At 30.3% G+C, this 23,803-nt stretch overlaps 3 long non-coding RNA genes across 7 annotated transcripts; all 3 read left to right on the forward strand.

Annotated features, from left to right (window-relative positions):
- The first annotated feature begins 5,401 nt into the window (after window positions 1–5,401).
- On the forward strand, window positions 5,402–8,982 carry LOC111613932. The gene is made up of 2 exons (XR_002754853.1): window positions 5,402–8,287; window positions 8,696–8,982. It is a non-coding gene; the product is annotated as an uncharacterized LOC111613932 (long non-coding RNA).
- A 1,499-nt stretch (window positions 8,983–10,481) lies between these two features.
- LOC111613931 lies at window positions 10,482–15,399 on the forward strand. 4 transcript variants are annotated; one of them, XR_002754850.1, is made up of 4 exons: window positions 10,482–10,927; window positions 11,019–13,766; window positions 13,867–14,048; window positions 14,214–15,399. It is a non-coding gene; the product is annotated as an uncharacterized LOC111613931 (long non-coding RNA). The 4 variants fall into 4 exon arrangements; XR_002754852.1 differs by having other exon boundaries at window positions 10,482–10,741; window positions 10,811–10,927; window positions 11,019–14,048; XR_002754851.1 differs by having other exon boundaries at window positions 10,482–10,683; window positions 10,811–10,927; window positions 11,019–14,048.
- Window positions 15,400–15,665: 266 nt separating this feature from the next.
- LOC111613933 lies at window positions 15,666–18,632 on the forward strand. Of its 2 annotated transcripts, none has more exons than XR_002754854.1 (3): window positions 15,666–15,756; window positions 15,996–17,821; window positions 18,310–18,632. It is a non-coding gene; the product is annotated as an uncharacterized LOC111613933 (long non-coding RNA). The 2 variants fall into 2 exon arrangements; XR_002754855.1 differs by having other exon boundaries at window positions 15,996–17,817.
- Window positions 18,633–23,803: the final 5,171 nt, after the last annotated feature.

Raw genomic sequence — 23,803 nt, forward strand, 5'->3', positions numbered from 1 at the left:
TAACAATTTCTGATTTCTCCAGCTGCTTATATGTAAATTGTTCATTAAAATTATAAAAAAATTATTTAAAGTAAAATATTTATAAATCCGTATTTTTTACTCGATAAAATGAAGCTAAACCTTAAGAATTGGCAAAAACAAAAAATCAAATTTAGTTTTTAGTTTGTACGAAAGTTTTACTTCATAAAAAAAGAAGAGAAAACCTTTCATGTAATATAAAAATAAGCGAATTTTTTGTTTGAAAATAGTTTACTTCCACTACTTTTTTATGTTCTTATTGAATATTTAACTTTTTCTTTCAGCTACGAAAACTTTGTCTTAAACAAATCTAGAATATATAATCATTTTTTAAAATTCTATATTTATAAAAATATATAAAAATGGATGCTTTTTAAATGAATAATAATTAGTATAACTGTTGAGAATATTATAATAAGATATCTGTAATCAGTGTAAGTATTTTAAAAGGAAATTTTTAAATATTGTTAATAAAATTAACCATGGAAAATTGTATATATAACAATAATTGATTAGTGTAGGGGGCATTTATTTTGAATTATGTCTACGCCATAATTGGCTGTAAAGCATACAACTGTACGTATTATAATAATTTGGAAAGGAAATCAACGGCTTCGATTCAATTGGTTTTTATATATTCCCAGCGTCTAGATACTCAAACAGCACATGTCCCATCTGCTTCAAGGAATTCTACGATAGAAGCACATACAGAAAGCACTCCAAGCTTCATCAACCCAATGCTCCTCGTTATTATTGCGACCTGTGTTACTACGAGTCGATCTGGAAACATAATGTTCGAAAACATAGACTATTAATACACAAAACCGATGGACATTCGAGCTCATCGTAAGATAGGATAGAATAAAAACATAGAATATATAAAATTACAGAATAGAAAATAGCTAATTAACTACTCATTCATCAACAAGATTTACTTATAGTGACGGTCTTTTCTTCTAAGATTCTAGGCCCCGGAGTTCACATACCTGTGCCATATGCCTCAGGACTTTCTTCGATGCCGCCAATCTTCGACGTCATACGAGAATTCACGAGGAAAATCCCAGGATGCACATTTGCCCCAGCTGCGGTTATCAATCTCTTTGGAGGAGTAATTTAGTCAAGCACATGAAGATAAAGCATATGATGATGTGATCCTTGCTCAAATACATTTTTTGTAATACCCAACTGGGAAGAATTGTATTTTCTGCATTTATCTCAAGTTCGATAATAAATATTTTAAAGGTTATAAATGTTAAAGTTAAAAAGAAATGATATATATATAGATAAATATAAATATAAAATCGATTCCTTTTATTGAAGCAAAATATTTATTGTTGTTTCGTTGTGTGTGATTTTTGTGAAAAGGGGTCGAAATTATATAGTCGAATATTCGGGGAAAAAAAAGTGTTGATTTATGTAAATAAATAAATAAAATGAAATTTTAATTGTTTCTTGTTTTAATTCTTACAAAAAGAAAATTATAATTTGTATAAGTTTCTATTTTCTTTCAGATTTTTATCTTTAAGAAAACGGAATTATTGCTTATAAACTTTATTTAAATGAAGAAATTGCATTAAAATTCCGTTGAAATCTATCGATTATGTTTAAATATAATTATTTTAAGCTTAATTTACTTTATTTTTACGAATTGTAATTTAAGAAAATATCACATATTCCGATATTGAAATTATTACTTTAATTTCTGATTTATTTTCATTTTTATTTTAAAGTAATGAATTTGTTTATGTTTAGAGTGTATTATAATTGGTAGATGTACATTTTATCTTTATTTTTTTTAAATTTTATTCTTTTAATAAATGTAAGAATGTTTAAGTTATTGGCCTGATGCGACTGCACTCGGTAAGAAAAGTATAAGCTAATAAAAGTCTGGTTTAAAGAAGATTTACGTAGAGTTAAACTTCTCCCTTCATTTATTATCTTTGGGATATTTCTGTAGCAGCGAAGCATTGACGAAGAATCGAACTGTATATAATTAGATCCAGTTGATTCACTGTCGATCAAAATCGACTACATTAAACTACATTATACAGGGATGAGATACAACAAGAATGGAAAGAACCTCCTTAGGAAAGAGGTGTAAGTTCAAATATTTGTCTAGGATTGAATGAAGTCTCTTACTCGATACTTTAATTACGTAATCATTATTTATTATACGTTAGATCTATAATTAGTAATAAACAAGTTAAATATATTAATGATATAGAATTAGTTTTAAAATTATTATAGACGTGAAAATTGCTGTAGCTTTATATGACAATATTTTTGCTATTCGACTTACTTATAAATATTTGTTAAGTTTTTGTATTCGAGCGTACAATATTATATAATATAAAACTTTAAGTTTATTAATTATATAGTTATAAATATTATAACGTATTATAATATTAAGAGCTATTTAGTATCGACAGTAAGATTAAGATTAAGGTGTTTATACTACATTAATCTCAAGACTATAAGATGTGATAGAATTAATTGGTTGTAACTTATGAAGCAACATTTCATTACTTTTTATCCGTAATATTGATAAAAGTTTTTCATAATTATCATAAATAGTTTGAAAGAAATTATAAAAAATAGTTTATTAGAGGAAAATGTATTATCTGACTAAGTTTTAAAAAAATTCTATTATTCTTATTAGTATTTTTAATACTAAATTGATTTTCACCATAACGAGTTGAAATTATTTATACAACCGTTCAACTGTTTATTATTTTTTGTCCTATTTTAATTAGCCTATATCAACAAATAAGTCATTAATTTATTTCTACAATTAAGGCCTAAATTTTATTTTATATAAAGTATTATCTTCATAATTGGCAAATTCGAAAATTTCCCTAATTGATGAGAATTTTCTGTCAGAGAATGTACTAAACAATACTTATTCCTTACGTAGCTTACTTCTCACTGTATCTAGGAAATGTATTGATTAAGTCATGTTACTTATAAATTTTAAAATTTAAACCGTTTTCATCAAAAATATGTGCTAAATACTCTCAAAATTTTAATTAACTTCTTTGTACTATAATTTATTTTTAATTTTAAAACTTAATAAAAATATAAATTAATCGATAACAGTTTTTTGTTTGACAAATAAAAGCAATTATTTTGAGATATTCTTGCTCTTGATATTATAATTAAAGAGCTAATATTTAACGATATAAGGTCATCTTTTTTTTTTACAAATTGTTACCTTTATAGTAATTTGCAATGCTGATGATATAGCTAACAACCGAAAGAATATAATTTTTAAGTGTTTCACTGTAATGTAGTTGTACGTTACGATAACTTATTAAATAGTGCTAATATATATAAAAATATTTATTATTTTATACTTAAAGTTTCTGTTTATTTCAGGTATAAAAGTAGAGAATCGAACGTGTCCCATCTGTCTGAAGGTATTTTACGACGCGGGAACATGCAGGAGGCACGTGCGAATACATCAACCCAATGCTCCAAAGTATTATTGCCATTTATGCAATTATACGTCGTTATGGAAGCAAAACTTAACCAAACATCAACGAATGGTGCATTCGTTGTACTATTCCTCTACGCGTTGAATATATCAAGAACAAAGAAGATACAATTTATGTAGAAAATTATTTTACAATCTCGTTTATAGACCACATAAGCTCTTTTATCAAAATTCTGATCAATTTATTTACATTTAAATATTTATATTGTGTGTGAGAAAGAGACGTAAAGACTGCAATCCATCAATACTGTGCAATATTAATTTATTTTGGTGATAAATTTACTTATAAGTAATAAATATTATTCATTTTATTGTTGAAAAATTGATTTTGGATACGAAAAGGTGGTGAAAGATTATTGAGAAATTTCTATGGATTCTTCTCAGAGGCATCCATTTTGGTTCTTGTTTAGTTTAGTGGATCCGTTTGCATTTTTCTAGAGGAAAGGTTGTAAATTATATTGTAACTTCGCGTTATATAAATGGTTTGTAAATACACGAGTTTAACTTTAAGTTAGATAGGAAATAGCGCGAAGGGATTTGCATGCGACTGAATGCGTTTTTATATCTTCCCAGCCATCGAACTATCTCGTACATGTCCCGACTGCTGCAAGGTGTTCTGTAACAGAAGCACATACTTAAGGCACTCCAAACTTCATCAACCGAACGCTCCACGTTATCGCTGTGATCTCTGCAGGTACGACTCCATCTGGAAACATAACGTTCGAAAACATAGGCGAATCGTTCACGGAATTGTGACTCGTAGAAACAACTCGTAAAATATATTGTTCGAGTTATGATTTAACGTAGCGTGTGTGATGCAATTCATGTGTTTTCTTTTAAGTTTGTAGGCTCTCAAGTTCGAAAATTTTATCTTGGCCACACCAGGAAGGCGGGAAAATAACCACGTGCAATTTATTTATGCGTTCAGAAGAGACGATCTAGTGAAGTTTAACTGTTAAAAAAAAATACGTTCGAAAAAGTGATTTTTATCGTGATATTTTTGAAAACTTGGGTTGGGGAATAATTACACAAACTTTTATTTTATTTGAAATTTAATAATTTCGTTCTCTTTCCAAGATTCCAGATGTTCGAATGGACCCGTATGTCCCAAATGTTTACGTACTTTCTACGATATCGCAAGTTTACGACGACATCTCAGGCTTCACCAACCGAATTATCCAAAGTTTTCCTGTACTTTATGCGGTTATCAGTCGTTGTGGAAAGGCAATGTCGTCAAGCACAAAAGAACCAAACACGGTTGCTTGGATCCCGTTTAAATCCACTCCAAGAGAATTTTTTTTATAAAATCCTGTAAATTATCCCGTTTTATTTGTGATTTAATTTATTTTTAGTGTCGATTTTAAGTAAATGTCTGCTATTAAACATTTAAAATTTTTCATACTTCCAAAAATTTTTATTTAATAAGAGAAAAAGATATGTAAGATTTAAATAAATTGAATATAAAAATCCAATAGTTGTTTATAGTTTTTATTTAAATGCGATTTTTGTTTGGTCGTCGAACGAGGAAACTCGTGCATTTGCTGTTGGAAATTCTTTTTGTTTTGTTGATCTGATTTTAACTTTTCTTTTAAAGATTTCAGGATCAAGACTTGGACTTGTCATCTTTGTTCCAAGACATTTTCTTCGTCTACCAATTTTTGGCGACACACACGCATTCATCGACCCGATGCACCTAAATACAAGTGCAACTATTGTAGTTACAGTTCGGAACGAAAGGATTCTGTTAATCGTCATCAACGCGTACGACATAAGTTACGCCGTTTGTAGATATTGCTCACGTTTGTACGCTTACAATGAATAAAAATCATTTTTCTAATTAAATTATTTTAATTGCAATATAGACAGTTCGAAATCAATGTACAGTTTGGGTCGTGGTGGGTTTGGGAAAATGTACATTGATTTTTATTCTTTGAAATTAAGTGATGACGTATAACATTTTTGTGTATGTTTCGCTCTAATTTTCTTAAATTTATTTCATTTTAAGCAGAAAATTAAACTTAGATTTAAATAACTTCTCAGCGAACTGTTTCACATCGAATCCTTCGATTTTAAACTAATTGTTTTACGTTTTTTATAAGTATTAATATACGTTAAAATTATTATCTAAAATATCATCCGGCGGCCACAATATTCAGTTTTAGGTTTAGAGCAATTTTAAAGACTAATCGGAAACTTCCATTTGAGTGAATTAATGTAAACAAAGTTTAATTACTGACCGTTCTATATGTAAATTTTTATAAAAGGTTGAACTTTGTGTCATTTGTTTCCGCAGAAAAACAAACGAAACTTTGTCCTCTTTGTCCGAAGAGATTTTCCAGCGGAGCATCCCTTTGGAGACATTCCAGGACCCATCTACAGAACGCTCCTCGTTATAGTTGTCCTTTCTGTTACTACATCTCGGACAGGAAGGACGCCGTCTTACGTCACAAGCGACAAGTTCATCACGTGACGTAACTGTCACTTCGCTCGGCTCCTTGTTCAACTACCGACTTGTGATCGATTGTTGCTTTCCGAATTTTTAAAGTTATTTTATTAAATAAAAGTTGAATTGAGAAAGTTTTTTTCCGTATCGAATATATTATTTTACTAAAAATTGATCGTTTTATTAAATAAATTTTCCTATTAATAAAAAGTTTTTTGTCGGTTTTGACCGTTGGATTAAATTAGCGCTTTCCTCGAATTTGGCATTATAAATTTCGTGTTACAGTTACATAAATGCGTCAATTACGTTCCTCGATTGATAATATTTTCATAATTATGCGTTTAATTTTAATTCGTGTACACTTTTGTACCTTATTTTACTGTATTCGAGAGAGAGAGAGAGAGAGAGAGATGCTTAATTTTAAGCGGAAACTCGGTTTATTAAGCTTCAAGTTAAAGAGTAAGCTTTAATTTTTAATCTATTTTTAACAATAATTGCAGTTTTATTAATATTTTCTGGGGTTTGATTGAAAGAACTCATTAAATCTCTACCGATTATTTCAATACGGTTAGTGATTTTATAGATATTTAAATGAATAATTATACCATTTTATATTGTATCAAACTTAACAAAATCAAAACTATTTTTATCTTCGAAGGGTTCCTCGATTCCAAGACGTGTCCCTTCTGTAATAAAACCTTCTCCACTTCGACTAATCTGTGTCGTCATCTGCTATTGCACCAACCAAATGCACCCAAGTACGTGTGTGACATTTGTGGATACCAATCGAACCGAAAGGACAATCTGATTCAACACAAGAAAAGGCCCTGGGTACACGCGGCTCGATGAATGCATTACAAAAAACTGGACGTTCCTCCTTCCTACCACCTCGTGTAATGTTATGTAGTTTGTTCGTATCGTGTTCTGTTTGTCAAATTTAATTATTAAGATAATAAATGTTATTTATTGTCAACAGTCGTTTGTAAATCCTTAAAATTTACTCTCTCTGTTGGGTGGAGGGTTGGAAAGAAAGAGTAAATTCATTGTTACTACCTTATGCTCCATATTTAGGCCTGTGAATCTATTTTTAGATCTTTTCATTGATTATTTGCACTGGTTAATCGTAATTTTTAAGTTCGATATTTAAGGAAAATATTCCAAAGGTTGATTTTGACCTAAGTTAGTTGGTCTTTTTTCCATTTATTTAAATTTAATTTAATTAACTTTAATCTTCGGTGTTATTATTTATATTTTTAACATTAATTTTAATCAGAAATTAATATTGCATTTTATGAAAGCTTGGCACATTTTATAGGGATTCTTCCAGAAACGTTTACTAACAATTTCTGATTTCTCCAGCTGCTTATATGTAAATTGTTCATTAAAATTATAAAAAAATTATTTAAAGTAAAATATTTATAAATCCGTATTTAACACTGTTTATCTTCCTTCCAAGTTACCAAGGTCCACTTTTGTACTCTCTGCCAGAAGTCATTCTGCACCTCGACAACCCTCAAACGTCACAGTTTGAGTCACAAACCAGATGCACCCAAGTATTCTTGTGATATCTGTGGATACGCGTCTGTTTGGAAAGATGCTGTGATCCGACATCGACGACTCGTCCACAAACAGGTTTAATTATTATCTTGCCGCTAACGAGGGTAGGTCCTTTTGATTTCTCATCGGTAAAAAAAAAAACTACCTCCTATCTCGTAACGTTATATGTTACGAAAAAAATATATCTATATCGGATTATTTTAACAGTTTTTCAGGATTCCAAGACATTGCAGTAATAAAGGATCACCGTCTCACAGTTCTACTCCATTCAATATTACACTAACATAAAAAAAATCGTTAATTCTAGCAAAATTTTATCGAAAATAACATTTGAACTGTTGAGAATTCTAGAACATGTTATAGTATTGTATATATTTTATAAACTGATCTTTTATTTCGGATACCTTCCGATAATCCATGATTTAATTTAAGGTTTTTTTCTTTAAGGAATTCTCACGAGAAACTTAATAAAGAATAAAGAAAGTATTTTGGTTACAGGTAACAAGATTCGTAAACCCAGGACTTGCGGTATTTGTCAAAAAACCTTTGGAAACCACAGTTTGTTGAAACGTCACCTTCTCGTGCATCGTCCGGATTCTCCTTTGCATCGGTGCGTACTTTGTGGCAGAAAATCAATCTGGAAGGACAACATTATCAAGCACATTCGTTTGTTCCACGCTTTCGAAATCGGTTCCAACGATTGGACAACTTATCTGGTGTCTGACGAATCTTTAATATGAAATCCTAAGGACTGAGGGTGTTTGGGAACACATTTGGTGATCAATTTTTTTAAAAAGACATGTGATAATTTAGATCAATATATATATATATATATATAAATTTTAAATTAAAAAAATATTAAAAAATATTGTATTAGNTATCAGAAAATTAATCTGGAAAATTGTAAATATGCAAAGTTAATATTTTAAATGTATTTATTTAGATGACGATTCCGAGAAAAAGAATTATCCTTGCTCCATCATTATATATATATTATATATAATTGAGAATGATGTAAGATCAAAATATTAAATATAATATTGTTGGGAATTTTAATGCCTCTCTTATTTTTTGGCTCTTATCTTTTGCGGTTTTAAATGGCGGAAGAATGTTGTAGACTCTACACTTTATATGAAAGGAGCAATAGTTATATATAAAGAGTAACTGCGGTTCTTTCTTTGCAGAAGACCCTCGACTGCTTTCGAGAACCTGTCCGATCTGTCGACGTGTGTTTACCAGGAGGTCGGATCTAAGACGTCATTTCAAGCTACACCAACCGGATGCTCCTCGTTACGTGTGTCCAGTATGCGGTTATTCGTCTCTGTGGAAGGACAATTGGCTGAAACACGTCCGAATCGTACACTATCAAAATCCGGCAGAACACGTGAACACGACCGACCAATAGGGATCAATGTATATGTTGCGTCACGAGATTAACCCCCTTATTAATTTATTTGTTAGTAACTTTCTCAGGACGTGGACACGTTAGCGAATGGTTCAGAACCGTTTAAACTCCGTCGGGAAGAAACGAACGAAAGAAAAAAAATTGTTAATAATAAGTTTAAAAACTTGTAATTTATTAAATTATGGCAGAAGTTATATCTGCATTTTTATTTGCGCTATTTCTTCCGACAGGTGATATAATATGTTCGGTATGTTTCAAGCGATTCTTCACGATTCGTCAATTGCGTCGCCATTCACGAATACATCAGCCCAATGCCATTCGATATACCTGCGAAGTCTGCGCTTATTACAGCGTTTGGAAGGAAAATCTGCATAAACATCGACGAAACGTCCACGGATTGCAAACGTAAATCTTCCATCAATCGTTGGTTCTTCTTTTTTAATTTAAATCCGGCAATAACTTAAGATTCCACTCAATGTGCACCGTTCTGTACATCGAAGACAGATGTAGACTTTAGCAATAAAAATTGTTTCAATTTCTATCCAGTTGTTGATGATCTTTCACATCTTACAAACTTACGTTCCTTCCGCATTAATTATATACACCAATTTTCAGCTACGTCCATCTGACAAAAGAAAATGATTAATCTCCTTAGCATTTTTTATCCATTTAAGGACCATCTTGTCTGTTCTTTTTCTAATTTATTTTAAATACTGACAGTAGCACTAAAGAGTCGTTTAATCTTATTGTTTCGCGGACAAAATTGAGTCTAAGAGCATTGAGGATTAAATGTCTTTTCTAGCTTTTTGATTGCTTAATTAATTCTTTCTTTTTAGCCAACAAAACGTTAATTTTCGAAGGAGCAATTAAAATTGCACACTATAAAGATGCCTATTTAACACCTTAACTTTTTATATATCAAATTTAACCTGTATTGTATTTTAGAAACTATAACATTAAATAATCGCATACTATCGTAATTAGACGAATTTTTATTAATTATAACAAACGAGTAACTTATTATATATACGTCTCTGTGCTTGTACAGGCTAATTTGTCGCTATTTTCTATTTTATCATAACGATTCTTTGTACATTTATATAGAAAAGAAACGAGTTTTGTCTGATTATTGATGTCGATCGGTCGATTGTGATTATTTTTCAAAAAAATTTGATGTAATTCAAATTCTAATAAAAATATATTTTTTGTCTTGTCATCTCGTGGATTTAAAGAGCAATTATGCAGAAAGAAATCCATTTTATTGTGGATCACTTGTATTTATGTCTAATACTTTTAATTGATTTAGAACAGCATCGACTCGTCTGGAATGGACCATATTTTTACCAGCCGATATTTTTTCCAACAGGTGATATTGTATGTCCCGTATGTTCCAAAGGATTCCTCACCATACGACAATTACGACGACATTCTCGAATACACGAGCCAAATGCTATTCGATACTCCTGCGAAGTCTGTTCGTATGTCAGCGTGTGGAAGGAAAATCTCGATAGACATCGACGAAACGTTCATGGTCTGATGGATGGCACTTACTATTTATGCACAAAATAAACATCACGGATTACAACATTGGAATATAATAAAACATTATTTAAAATTATGGTTATGATGTTTCTTTTACGAAATACAACTCAAAATATTCGAGAAACGACGAAAAATCAGAATTGTTAGAATGGAATTTAACACGAAATTAATTTAAATGTGTGCATTTGTGATGGCTTTACAGTTGTCGCCATTATTTTCTCTTAGGTATGACTCGACATCTAAGCTTTCTGCATCGTTAATTTAACGTTTTAAACTTTAAATTGTAAGTAAAATTAAAAAATAATACGTAGAAATTTCGAATAATCAAACTATCGCGGTTGTTTCTTTACAGAATCTGAACAGGGACCGTGGGTTTGTTATGTTTGCCAAAGATCTTTTACTAAAATATCTCTTCTAAAACGACATCACAGACAACACGCTACTAAATGTAATTCTTCAAACAGTAAAGGTAAGGCTTTAAAAGAAACAATTATTTATCAGAAAATTAATCTGGAAAATTGTAAATATGCAAAGTTAATATTTTAAATGTATTTATTTAGATGACGATTCCGAGAAAAAGAATTATCCTTGCTCCATCTGCTCAAAGAGTTTTTGTAGTCTGTATAGTTTAAAACGTCATCAAACACTACACAGACCAGACGCTCCTCTCTATCACTGTGACGTTTGCGACTATAAAACAATATGGAGAGATAATGTAATTTTACATAGAAGACAAGTGCATCAAATGAAGTAAAGGATAAAAAATAAAATATTCTTTTTGAAAATTCTTCACTACTACAACAAAAACAAATGTATTATAAAATTCGTCGTCAATCTATTGACAATCTATCAAAAAATTAAACTTGTTATTAAATCCCCATCTCTAGTCTATAATTATTGGAATCTTAAGTTAAAAAATTACGTTAGTAATATATTTTATAAGATTATAACTTAAAAATACTTATTTTACTGTAAATAAGTATAGGAAATTGTTCATTTTTATTTAAAGAAAAGACTCTTTTAAGTAAGAAAACTGAAGATAGTTGTGTTTGTAACAGATTAATAAACGAAAATCTCTCTTTAATAAAGGTCCTAAATTCCGTGGTCGACCTATGAAACCCAGAACGTGTCACATATGTTTGAGGACATTTACCAGGAACACAAGTTTACGTCGTCATTTTATCATCCATCAAAAAAATCCACCGAAGTTCGTTTGTAATATTTGTGACTTTCAAACAATTTGGAAGAATTGTTACGTTAAACACAAATTCGAATTGCACGGAGAAGTCATTTGATTCTCGTTTCTTGTTTTATGTATGGAATACGACCAGGAGTATGTATTCGAGATAATAAAATAAAATTTAAAGAATTTTACTTAATGCATTCTCTTGTATTCTTTTCACCAACCTACACTAACATAAAATATATATAGCCACGTATGTATATGTATATAGATTTTGTTCTTTTTTAGATAATATGTGAGCAGATATTCGTGTGTTTTTGTATCAATATCTTTGTTTTTTAATTACAGAATGGAGAATGAGAAGATGGATATGTTTCATATGTCATAAGTCGTTCGCACGAAGCACTCATTTACGTCGTCACGCGAGTATTCACGAACCCGATGCACCCAAATATATATGCGATGTTTGTGGATACGAATCGATCAGGAAGGATGCAGTCGTTCAACATAGACGACACGTACATAGGAACAGAAGATAAAAGGACTGATAAATGACGTTTTGGTTGCTGCTCGTCCGTCCCTCCATAGCCTAATATGGGTTTTTTTTAGTATCCCGTTCTTCTAATCTATACAAAACTGTAGAAAAGGTGAAGGGTCGTATCCGGAGATCTTGCTCAAAATTATGTTGATTATCAATTGTATTAAGGAAAAAAAGAAAAAAATAATAAGAATAAAGATATTTATGCGTTCGATTTAATCGAAGTTTTTTTGTATTTTAAAAAATTTGATTTAGTTCCTTTTTTAATTTAATTTAATTAAAAAATTGTTAATTTAGTTTATTTATTTTTTAATTAAATTAAATTTTTAATAATATTACAAGTTTTTTAAAATTAATAGAGCAATTAGGGTCGTACCTCTAATGGTGACTTTTCTCCAAGATTGCAGGAGTTTGGATTTGCGAACGTGCACCGTTTGTCAAAAAACCTTTACTACGAGATCCAATTTGATTCAACACACCCGGATCCACAAACCAGACGCTCCTCGTTTCAACTGTCAGCTCTGTGGTTATGCTTCGATATGGAAGTCGGATGTACGAAGACACGTCAAGAACGTGCACAGAATCATGTAAAAGGCAGACACCTCGCCGACTTTTTTGTATAAAAATTGTCTTAAATTTGCTAATTTCGTATATAATTTGAATAAATCGTGTTTCAATTTTATTTGTAAGTTATAAAGCACTAAAATATATCACAGAAACAGCAGAAAAAAGTGCACTTTCTGGGTAGAGGTGGGTTTGGGAAAGTGTGCTTACACCAATCCATAAACAAAGCAAAATAATTTTTGTAATAATTTTATAATAATTTATAATTTCCACTTCAATCAAAATAAATTGTGTCCCGAGAAGTATATTTTAGATATTTCTAGGCAAAACAATTAAAATTTTTAAAAAGGATATGTGAAAAGATTGGTGACACGTTTTATTTTGATGCGTAATCAGTTTAATCGTGTTTCCAATATAGATTTTAATTTTTCAGAAGGTCCTTTAAGCACATATCCTCGCAAAATTCTAATTAAAATCAAGCTGCAGCGAAATAGTGAAATCGTCTTCTCTGTCCTCAGGTACTAGGGCTTACACCTGCAACCTCTGTCTCAAGTCGTACACCTCTCGATCCAACCTTCGAAGTCACTTCCGGCTTCATCAACCCAATGCAACAAGGTATTATTGTCACAAGTGCGGCTATTCGTCTCTGTGGAAGGAAAATGTGACGAAACACATTCGATCGGTTCATGGAACGACTGAAGCAGGCCTTCAACTGAATCCTTCCCGGAAGTGACGTGTACTTCCCATAATGTGTGCCAAGCTTTATTCAATTGTTGTTGATGTTTAATTGCTTATGTTACTTCGTAATTTATCTGTATATATTTACTTAACTCTCCAATTGATTGCTAGAAAGTATGTTTATATCAATATGTAAATTCGGTTGGTTAGATTTTTAAAATTTTAAAAAAGTTTTAAAAAAATCAAAAAGTTTTCATAATAATTAATTAATTAATTAATTAAGAACATTTAATACGTTCGCGAATTTAATCCATTTAATTGAGCTGTTCCAAGTGGTATCATAAGGTAGGTAAAACTTAGGCACTAGCGTAATTAACTGATGTTTCTGGTTATTTCTATTTATTAATATATTCCTCTTTCTTTTTCTTCTTATTTTTCTAAACAGTGTCGGACGAACTGAAAGCCAGGACGTGTCCTTTCTGCCACAAATTATTTTCCACCCGTTCCAACCTGAAGCTTCACGCCAGGATTCATCAACCCGATGCACCCAGATTTTATTGCGACCATTGCAATTATAGATCACTATGGAAAGGGGATGTGGTGAAACACTTGAGGACTGTGCACAAGGTTCGTGCCTTTCCTCTCGCGAATATAAGGTTTACGGGTTTATTATATAGGTATATTTGAGATACTTTTTTATATAGAATTGTGGGGCTCTTAACGAAATTTAATTTTTTTTTCTGTTTTATGCTAATTTTATTTTTCCATGAATAGTATGTTGTTTCATTACAGATGCAGGAGCCACCTGTATGGTCTGCATGAAGACATTTACTACTCGTTCCTATCTGCAGTGCCATTTGAGACTTCATCAACCGGATGCTCCCAAGTATTATTGTGAACTGTGCAATTACAACACTTTATGGAAGAGTGATGTCGTGAAACACAAACGGGTAGTACACAAACTTCACGTTTCTAGGATGCGTTGCCCTAACATGCAGTAGATTGGTAAACCACAAAACACATGTTAATGATATTTAAGTGAACAATTAGTTCACTACGTTTCTATTAAAATTTTATTCGGAACTACAGACTTTTCGTTGAGGCTAAGAATCGCACAAATATATAAATAAATAAATAAATATATATATATATAAATATATATAGTTAGAGTTATATGTCGAATCAGAGTTGTTTGCCGGATGTGTTTTTTTTTTTTTTTTTTGTACGTTTCGTGTTTAAAGTATTTTTAATCTAATAAAAAGTAAGTTATATTATTGAAATTAGCCTGAATTTATTACATTCGAATCTAATTAGGTTACATATTATTGTCTATGTGTCTTTAATGTGGAGTTTAGGGACAACAAGCGATCTGTTTCATCTATAATAACTCAGGTAAGATGAGCGGGTATTTATGTAAAGGGAACCAAAATGTCTCTATCCGGTTCGGGTTTTAACGTTGTGATTTTTTTTAATTAATTGGGAAAGAGAATGAAGGATGATTAACAATTCTTTTGTCCTTTCAGGTAATTCGTCATTTAAGTATAACGAAACGTCTCGCACCTGTAATATATGTTTCAAGACATTCTCTACGCGATCGAATTTAAAGAACCATTCAAAAATCCATCAACCGGATGCTCCGACCTTTTGCTGTGATATCTGTGATTACGAGTCCATACGTAAAGGAGACGTTTTGCGACATCGAAGAATGGTTCACACTGTGAAACAAAAACTTAAAAGAATCATTTAAACAACTATTCTTTTAAATGTGATCTCGATTTAGGTGGGAATTCTGTTAAATTAAGTTCAAGTTAGTTCTGTAAGTCAAAATATAAATAATGATTTAAACTTATAAAATCATTAATAAGTTTAATTTTCAGATCGTGAGTAATTCCAGCAGAAATATAAGTTATACTTCAATTAATTCGATTATTTATAATTATTTTATCAGTTTAAATGCGAAATTTTTTTTTCTTCTCACTCATTATTATTATTATTNGCTTAATTTGCTTATTTGATGATAAATTAAAATTAATCTAAATTATAATGATTTTTTGAGTTAGTTTTTTTTCAATCTTTTTTCTTTTTTTTTTTTAATATTATTACTGTGCCTGGGGGTGTACTGTACTCAACTGGGTCCCATGGAATGGGACCCAGTTCGGTACTGTATTTCTCCAGGCACTGTATTCAGAATAAATGTTCACAATATAGAAATCTTCAGATTATTATAAACCATGTTTAATAAATATATATATATATATTTAATTGTGTAACCATTAAGTGGAACGAATGTAATATTTGCAATCGATTTAGCCGTCTAGATGTACACTAGATGGAGGTGGGTTTGGGAAAAGTGTACCACGTTCATTGATATCCGTTTTTCTAACGATGTGAGATTGTTGTTGCATGTGATAAGTCAGTAGAGATGATCAGAATACAAACACTACACACTCTCTCTTTCTCTCTCGAGCAATTACTAATGGGATCTTCGTTGNGTGTTTCAATTTTATTTGTAAGTTATAAAGCACTAAAATATATCACAGAAACAGCAGAAAAAAGTGCACTTTCTGGGTAGAGGTGGGTTTGGGAAAAGTGTACCACGTTCATTGATATCCGTTTTTCTAACGATGTGAGATTGTTGTTGCATGTGATAAGTCAGTAGAGATGATCAGAATACAAACACCACACACTCTCTCTTTCTCTCTCGAGCAATTACTAATGGGATCTTCGTTGGAAAAAAAAATTGTTGCTCTAATTATTGGTCTTTTCTCCGACAGGCTTCAGGACCAGAGACGCGAAGACTTGCCATGTCTGTCTGAAGACCTTCTCTTCACGTTTCTATTTAAGGGCACATTCCCGCATCCATCAGCCAAACGCACCCCGTTTCTCTTGTGATCTCTGTGGTTACGTGTCTCTGTGGAAAGGCGACGTCATGAGACATCAAAGGGCCGTACACAAAGTGCGACAGTTGGAAGCGGATTGACTTCGCCTTTTTTTCAGTTGACAACTCGTCGCCATTGCCTAAAACTGTGCTCGAAATCAGACGAATATCCAAAAATCCAAAATGTGGAGGAAGATGGCTCACAAAATTCTATTCAATGTAATTAACGCGAACTTGTTTTTTTAATCATCTCACATTTTATCCATCTTGTAAAATAATTTACTGTTGTTTTCATTCATCTATCATCGAATTTTAGAGTTATAATAGAACTATTAGATATAATTGATTAGATTATATTCCTGTTTATCTTCGAGTTGCAACTGGAAAAGTTGAATTTTCAAGTTGTCAAAATCATTGACTTCCTAAATAAATAAAAAAAAATCAACAAGACCTCGCCTCTTATCAGAAGTGATTGTTATATTGAAATTATGTATTTAATGTAGAATAATATCTGTAATTATAGGTTATTATCTATAAAAAAAAACCAACTCTTTGTATGTGTTGCATTGTTTTGGTTTGATAAATCAAACGAATAAGAATAAAAATAAAAATGAAAATTGTTATTAATTATAAAAATATTTAAGAAAATTTATTGTTGCTGATTGTTTTAACAATTTACATTAATTATAGAACAGAAGAAAATATTTATCAGGATGTGGCATGTTATATGCATAACATATTATTGCATTTTAGTCCTTTTTTTTAAATAAAAAACAAAAGCAATAAATAATTCGAGTGTATGAAATTTAAAATATATCTTTAGAATTAATATATCCTGTTATATTGTGTGGAAATCTGCGAATGTAAGAATAGAAATGAAACAAAAATAAATATTTGATTTTTCTCCAAGATATTTATAGGATTAGGAGGAACAGAGAGAAATTGACCAGAACTTGTCAACTGTGTTCCAGAACCTTTACCAGAGCGGCCGATCTAAGACGTCATTATTTATTGCACCGACCCGATGCACCGAGGTACAGATGCGATATTTGTGGTACAGAAAGCATCTGGAAGCACGTCATCGAGCAACACAGGAGAAGAATCCATGGCATGCCTCCGACACCCCGTTTGGATAAATCCTGAGGAATGTGTCCATTGGTTCGAAGACTGATTTCTCTTTCATTTAAATTTTACTACCTTAAAAAATAATACTTTTTTAATCATCACAATTTTTAATATTTTATAAAATAGAATTTATTGTATTTTTATTTATATTAAATATTTCCGGATATCAAAAACAAAAAAAAATGAACGTTGGTGTAGATTACAAAATGAACTGAATTGAAGCACTGTGATAGAATGCTGTAGCAATTTCATTATTATTATTTTATGATTAAGCACGTTTGTATCGACAGCCAAGCTGGATAAATTGTTCACAATAAATGCGAAATAATAATCACTTGGGATGGAAGAATAATGAATAAACAGAAGCACTTTGTTCTTTGGTAAACGATTTGAGTGAGTGAGTGAGATTTTGCTAACTTCTTTGTGTTTCATGTAATGAAAATTCGTTTTTTTGCATTAAAATAACAAAATAAACACATTTTAAAGATTTAACATTAACTAAAAACATTTTATAATGGTTTACGCGCTTTAAAAACACCTCGAATTTGGAAAAATCGCTAAAAGAAGTAGGGAAAAATCGAACGTAAGAGTTTAAAATAAAATGCTACGAAGCTTAAACGTGTTTATTTAAAATGTGATTAATCTTATCTAACTAATATTGTTGGAATAAACGTTAAAAATATGCGAACTTTCATAGAAAATGGCGCTTACGAATAAATTAACATAAATCATATACAAAATGCTTATAGACATCTTCGACAGGTAAGTACCGTGATAACATTTTACAAAAGCATATTTTGATATTTTATTATTTAAAAATATAATTAATAAAATTCGTTAATTATTTTAAGATATTCGATGTGAATCGGATGCTTTTTCTTTCAGCTGCACCAACTTGCATTCTCTGCCGCAGAATATTTAGCTGCGTTGGAAATTTGACTCGTCACATGAAATTGCACCAACCAAATGCTACTAAATATCGTTGTGGAATATGTGGCTACCAATCAGTTTGGAAGAATGCCGTTCTACGTCACAGAAGAAATCGTCATCATCCCAAGGATCACCAATGACAACATTTGTAACTTCTTTTAAATGCATTAATATATACGTGAAAAGGAAGACGTTATTAAGAGTTTTAAACGAAAAATTGTTTATTTTTAAATGATAATAATAATAATAACTTTATTTTCGATTTGCAAAAAGATAATTTAATATAATGTTAATAGTTTTAATAAAATACAATGTAAATTAATAAAAAAATGTTATAACTTATAATGCATTGATATAATTTATTCAATATACTTTATTATTATTTGACGTACATTTTTAATATTAATTTTATTATTTTATTTTAAATTATTTTTTAAAATTTACTTTTAAAATATTTCTTTGAACATTTAATTTGTTTACGTAGAAAACACTGCACAAAATTTTAAAAAAATAACGATTTTTTTTAACTTTGAGAGTCCTTTTATGAAAGATGAAATTAAGTCAATTTCCTTATTCAAAATTTCTGAAAGGTTTCAGATCGAAAACCTGTCCTATGTGTTTCAAGACATTTACCAGAACCTCGACAATGCGTCAGCACATGATTCTACATATTCCTAATGCACCAAAGCAGAAATGTGACGTATGCGGTTATAGTACCTTCAAGAAATCCAATCTAATTCGACATTTAAGAAGTATTCACGGTTTTTATGGTATTTTTTTGAATTGAAAAATATATATTTTTTCATCATGTGCAATGTGCGAGCTTCGATATTTTCATGTATTGTGTACAGAAAAACATGATAAAAGTGTTACTTGTTACGGAAGTGTTAAAATAAAGGAAATAATTTTTGTAATTTGTTACAAATATTACACTATTTCAAATCGTTTACACTTTCTGGGTAGTGGAGGGATGGATGAAAGTGTAATTTATATAATATATATATTTTTTATAATATAAAATAACTATGATTTTTCACAAGATGAATGCGTTATAAATTGTATGGCCAACGGTTTGTGATGGTTATTTTACTATTGTAACTGGTGTTTGCTTTTTTGCTGATAGGTATCCGTCGTGTTTCAGGTATAGGATCCAGCGCACTCAGGACGTGTCCCACCTGTTTCAAAACCTTCTCCACCATATCCAACTTGAAAGTCCACACTAGAGTCCATCAACCGAATGCACCAACATTCTCTTGCGATCTCTGCAATTACATATCTGTATGGAAAAATGCCGTTGTAAGACACAAGAAGTTAGTCCATAAAGTGTACAAGAAATAATCTTCGAGGTTGCTGCCACAGCCAGCTCTTTCTCTCTCTACCAAAGGAATTTATAAGACAACACAGGAAAAATTCATTTAAAAAAATAAAATAAAAAGATAAATGAAATTATTTAAGATGTATGCCAACTCGAAGTTATATCTTTTAAACGAAAGGAAACTTTTTAAAGTTCTTATATATTTCGCAAAGCGAAGAAATGTGTTCAGGAAGAAATATAAAATATTTTCTGAAATTTTTGAAATATACTGTATGAATGTAGTATTAACTACAAAAAAAAAAGGAAAATATAAAATTTTTTAGTAAATGTAACGCATACGATTGCGTTAATATACCTATTGGAGTTCCTAGATAAAAGCATTCCATCCTGAATTTGTTCTGTTCATTTATTCTTAAATGTATTTATTAATTTAATAGTTGTTTTTAATAGAGGCTCATAATTATCTGAATTTATCATTCATATTATTTGAAAGAAATTCATTATTCTTCTTATTATTATTATTTTAAGATTTTTAAGTCTAGATTTAATTTATTATTTAATAAGAATAAACAGTGATATGTAAAAAGGGGCGTTTTTTTCTTATTTGTGCCACGTTTTCGAGGCCCTTTTAGCTTTCAGAGTCAACACCTGAACAAATATATCGTGTATATAATTTTGAACAATAAAATTATTGAAAAATATTCTTTTTTGGTATTCAAAACGCTTTAAATGCTAGCGACCGTGTTTTAAACTGGTTTATATTAAAATATAAAAAACCTGAGAATGCATCTTTGTGTGATACAAATGGCTCGTTTATTTTTTTACAGTGAATTTTCAAGTACTTTTTAACCAATTTTTATATTTGCATACATTTATATAAATGTTTTTAATATATAAACTATATGTATAACTTGTTATAAAATATATATTCGTGTCATCCTGCTTATAACAAGTTATAAATAGAATGTCACTATTGAAGCTATTTTATTGAAGAAAAAACATTAAATGTTTCCTATAAAATAGCTACGAACTTTTGAAAGCTAAATCTTTGCTATTTATTTGGAAACAATTCGAACAGATGAAAACAAACTAATACATATTGATAAAATAGAAAATGATTTATTAATTAAGTAATTTATTTATTTAACAAGCTACTGCAATACACAAACACCTTCGGACATGACTTAAATTAGGTCCAAATATTAATATTTTTTTTCTATCCAAAGATTACAGGTCTCTGAATGCCAATCCAACTTGTCATCTGTGCCATAAGACATATTCTACTAACTCCAGCCTCAAACTACATATGAGGATTCATCAACCAGACGTTTACAAGTACAAATGTGATCTCTGCTCCTACGAATCCGTCCAAAAAGGAAATCTAGTGAGACATAGAAGACTCATTCATGGCCCTACGCCTTGATTTTAAAGTTTGAACTCGTGAAATTTCGACGGATCTCATATAAACTAATACAGGATCTAATTTACAGTCATTTTAGCAAATGTATTATGATTTATTATTGTTATTCCTTTAAAAATTAAATAATTTTGGTTATTATCATTATTTTTAAACGCACAGAATTTATTATTTCTGGTTCTTTTTTCTTTAGAAGACTCCAATTAACACTCCAATTAATTACAGTAATTGTCGAATATTTTTAAGAGTAACTATAATTAATAATTATGATTAAAAATATATTAAAGGTTTTTTATTATAATATTTGAAAAATTTCTCTGTCGAATTGTATTATCTCTGTTCTAAAGACAAAGTTGATTGATGCGAGAAATTTGATGAAAATGTGCTGTTTCCTTAAAGCTTGTATTAGCTGTACATTAAGTGGAATGTTAAAATCGACATGTATTAAATAAAGATCTAACGAAGACTTTATTAATGATTTTCGAATATTTTTTGGATCAAGTAAGTTCTGGATTTACATAAAAAAAAAACCAAAAATTCTGTATGAAACCGACACTTTCTGGGTAGAGGTGGGAATGGGGAAAGTGTTCGGTTGACATAAAAAATAATTCAATAGTTAAAGATATTATGGGATAAGTAAGTCTTCATAAATATTACTATTTCCTTTCTCCAGGTATTCGAGATAATATTAATTTGACATGTTGGGTATGCGGCAACGTCTTTTCCAATAAATCCAATTTGAGGTTCCACATGAAACTTCATCAACCCGATGTGCCTAAATTCAAGTGTACCTTATGTCCATATGAATCCGCTCAGAAAGGAAATTTGAAAAGACACTGTCGTCTTGTTCACAATTATATATGGACTTGAATATAAAACTCTGATTTTTTTTGAGGGAAACTCGACCATTTGTAAAATAAAACTAATTGTTTCTTATTCTAAATACGTCAGATATGAGTTCTTTTGTAAGGAATGTTAAAGAAATAAAATTATAAATATTTATAATATTGTGATGATTACTTATAAAGAAAATAATAACGATTTAGGATCGAAATAAAACAAAATTTTTTATTAAATAATTTTTTTTAAAAAATAACGTTTTATTGAATAGAATTTTTTTTGTTAATTTAAATCTTTCCAGAATCATAAATTTGTGCTTTCTCTTCTAATCTTATACGACAATTATTGGAACACAATAACTTTTTCCATCTTTATCGGTGCTGTTGCTGAATACACCAAACTAATTTGATTTTTCTTTCTTGAAAGCGTACAGACCAAAGTCGACGAGGACGTGCCAAATTTGCCTGAAGACATTCTACAGCACGGCTACTCTTAGAAGGCATTTGAAGTTGCATCAACCTAATCCTCCGATGTATACATGTACGACGTGTGGTTATAGGTCGATATGGAAATATAACGTTTTAAAACACACACGAATGGTCCACGGAACTGAACAATGACTGAATCATTCCATAAAAGAAAGCTTCCGATACTTCGTATAGTCTTTCTCATTTTCATAATGCATGTCCTTGCCGATCGCTAGTCGTAAGATCTACTTAAAAGTTTGAAATTGTTGTGGGTTATTGTATCGCGTAACCTCCATTCCTGTTACATGTTGTTGTATTGGTGTTTATTATTTGGTGAATAAAGTGTGTCCAATGGAGATACTGTTTTATTGAAATGAGCCTTTTATTTTTCTTCTATCAAGCATTCTTTACATCTGTAAACAGTATGCAGAAATACACTCATTAACTTCATCGTAAGATCCCCTAAAAAAACCAAACAATTCCCACATAACAGCAATGTATCATATCAAAATTTTCTGACGGTACAAAGACTTATTTTTGTTCTTTCTTCCCCAAGATTTCAAGAGGAAAGGAAGACCACGACAAACCAAGACATGCCATATCTGTTACAAGACTTTCTCTCGTACTTTTCATCTGAAACGGCATTTTTTGCTCCACGAACCAAATGCACCTAGATATGTATGTGATGTTTGCGGCTACACGTCGATCTGGAAGGATGCTGTCGTGCAGCACAAGTACAGAATCCACAGTAGCAATCTGTCATAATATGAAAACGAATCCATACGTGCAATATATTTATAGAAAGGCGTTTGTTTATTCGATGTTTTCTTAATATGTATAAGTTCTTGTTTGAAAAAAAAGAATTTGTTAATTAATTATTTTTAGGTATGAAATAAATTCTTCATATAATTTATATCTTTTGATATTTTGATCGATTTTCCTCTAAAAAATCTGAAAGAATGTATAGACTTGGGTTGTGGCGGGTTTGGAAAAGTCTACACATTACTCCTTTTTCTGATTAAATTATTCCAATAAATACATTTTTTGAAATGATTAAAATAATAATATTTTATGTTTTTTAATTGTAATTAATATTATATGACCTATCTTAAGCAATAATTTCAGGCAGTAACATCTAGCATAGGTGAGTTTAGATAATTATAAATACGTTTATCTAAAAATAATGTTATTTTTAAGCAGGTTTTTTAAAATTTAATTTTGAATTTTTTAATTTAGCACACGTATGTCAAATTTAATATTACAATAAAAACGCAAAGTATACATTAATTGATTGACAGCAATTTTTATAGTTTAGATACGGCCATAATGTTAACGTTTATTGACTTTTATTTTCCGGTTTTTTTAATTTTATTTTCCAGCTTCATGGTTTAAAAATAAAAGAAAACAAAT

The sequence above is a fragment of the Centruroides sculpturatus genome, unplaced genomic scaffold, assembly GCF_000671375.1.
Source record: "Centruroides sculpturatus isolate CEXI.00-Female unplaced genomic scaffold, Cexi_2.0 scaffold2068, whole genome shotgun sequence".
Lineage (NCBI taxonomy): Eukaryota > Metazoa > Arthropoda > Arachnida > Scorpiones > Buthidae > Centruroides > Centruroides sculpturatus.